This window comes from Amia ocellicauda, chromosome 2 (assembly GCF_036373705.1).
Source record: "Amia ocellicauda isolate fAmiCal2 chromosome 2, fAmiCal2.hap1, whole genome shotgun sequence".
Taxonomy (NCBI): Eukaryota; Metazoa; Chordata; class Actinopteri; order Amiiformes; family Amiidae; genus Amia; species Amia ocellicauda.
The window spans coordinates 57,084,997-57,087,496 of NC_089851.1; positions in this window are offsets into that span (position 1 = coordinate 57,084,997).

Consider the following 2,500-nt stretch of genomic DNA (forward strand, 5'->3'; position numbering starts at 1 on the left):
TGCCTTGCCGTCCATCCATCCATCCATCTATCTATCTATCTATCTATCTATCTATCTATCTATCTATCTATCTATCTATCTATCTATGACTCTCGATATTTAACTCGCTTGCTATCGCTCCCCCAATGGTCAGTAGCATAGTAGCATAACAGCAGGTCACGGACCACTGTCAATCAGATGCTTGCCTTGCCATCCATCCATCCATCCATCTATCTATCTATCTATCTATCTATGACTCTCGATATCTAACTCTCTTGCTTGCTATCGCTCCCCCAATGGTCAGTAGCATAGTAGCATAACAGCAGATCACGGACCACTGTCAATCAGATGCTTGCCTTGCCGTCCATCCATCCATCTTTCTATCTATCTATCTAGCTATCTATCTATCTATCTATCTATCTATCTATGACTCTCGATATCTAACTCGCTTGTTATCGCTCCCGCAATGGTCAGTAGCATAGTAGCATAACAGCAGTTCACGCACCACTGTCAATCAGGTGCTTGCCTTGCCGTCCATCCATCCATCTATCTATCTATCTATATTTCTATGACTCTCGATATCTAACTCACTTGCTTGCTATCGCTCCCCCAATGGTCAGTAGCATAGTAGCATGACAGCAGATCACGGACCACTGTCAATCAGATGCTTGCCTTGCCGTCCATCCATCCATCCATCTATCTATCTATCTATCTATGACTCTCGATATCGAACTCTCTTGCTTGCTATCGCTCCCCCAATGGTCAGTAGCATAGTAGCATAACAGCAGATCACGGACCACTGTCAATCAGATGCTTGCATTGCCGTCCATCCATCCATCCATCTATCTATCTATCTATCTGTCTATGACTCTCGATATCTAACTCTCTTGCATGCTATCGCTCCCCCAATGGTCAGTAGCATAGTAGCATAACAGCAGATCACGGACCACTGTCAATCAGATGCTTGCCTTGACATCCATCCATCCATCCATCTATCTATCTATCTATCTATCTATCTATCTATCTATCTATGACTCTCGATATCTAACTCGCTTGCTATCGCTCCCCCAATGGTCAGTAGCATAGTAGCATAACAGCAGATCACGGACCACTGTCAATCAGATGCTTGCCTTGCCGTCCATCCATCCATCTATCTATCTATCTATCTATCCATCCATCTATCTATCTATCTGTCTATGACTCTCGATATCTAACTCTCTTGCTTGCTATCGCTCCCCCAATGGTCAGTAGCATAGTAGCATTACAGCAGATCACGGACCGCTGTCAATCAGATGCTTGCCTTGCCGTCCATCCATCCATCCATCTATCTATCTATCTATCTATGAGTCTCGATATCTAACTCTCTTGCTTGCTATCGCTCCCCCAATGGTCAGTAGCATAGTAGCATAACAGCAGATCACGGACCACTATCAATCAGATGCTTGCCTTGCCGTCCATCCATCCATCTATCTATCTATCTATCTATGACTCTCGATATCTAACTCTCTTGCTTGCTATCGCTCCCCCAATGGTCAGTAGCATAGTAGCATAACATCAGATCTCGGACCACTGTCAATCAGATGCTTGCCTTGCCGTCCATCCATCCATCTATCTATCTATCTATCTAGCTAGCTATCTATCTATCTATCTATCAATGACTCTCGATATCTAACTCTCTTGCTTGCTATCGCTCCCCCAATGGTCAGTAGCATAGTAGCATAACATCAGATCACGGACCACTGTCAATCAGATGCTTGCCTTGCCGTCCATCTATCCATCCATCTATCTATCTATCTATCTATCTATCTATCTATCTATCTATCTATGACTCTCGATATTTAACTCGCTTGCTATCGCTCCCCTAATGGTCAGTAGCATAGTAGCATAACAGCAGGTCACGGACCACTGTCAATCAGATGCTTGCCTTGCCATCCATCCATCCATCCATCTATCTATCTATCTATCTATCTATGACTCTCGATATCTAACTCTCTTGCTTGCTATCGCTCCCCCAATGGTCAGTAGCATAGTAGCATAACAGCAGATCACGGACCACTGTCAATCAGATGCTTGCCTTGACGTCCATCCATCCATCCATCTATCTATCAATCTATCAATCTATCTATCTATCTATCTATCTATCTATCTATCTATCTATCTATCTATCTATCTATCTATCTATGACTCTTGATATCTAACTCTCTTGCTTGCTATCGCTCCCCCAATTGTCAGTAGCATAGTAGCATAACAGCAGATCACGGACCACTGTCAATCGGATGCTTGCCTTGCCATCCATCCATCCATCCATCTATCTATCTATCTATCTATCTATCTATCTATCTATCTATCTATCTATCTATCTATGACTCTCGATATTTAACTCGCTTGCTATCGCTCCCCCAATGGTCAGTAGCATAGTAGCATAACAGCAGGTCACGGACCACTGTCAATCAGATGCTTGCCTTGCCATCCATCCATCCATCCATCTATCTATCTATCTATCTATCTATGACTCTCGATA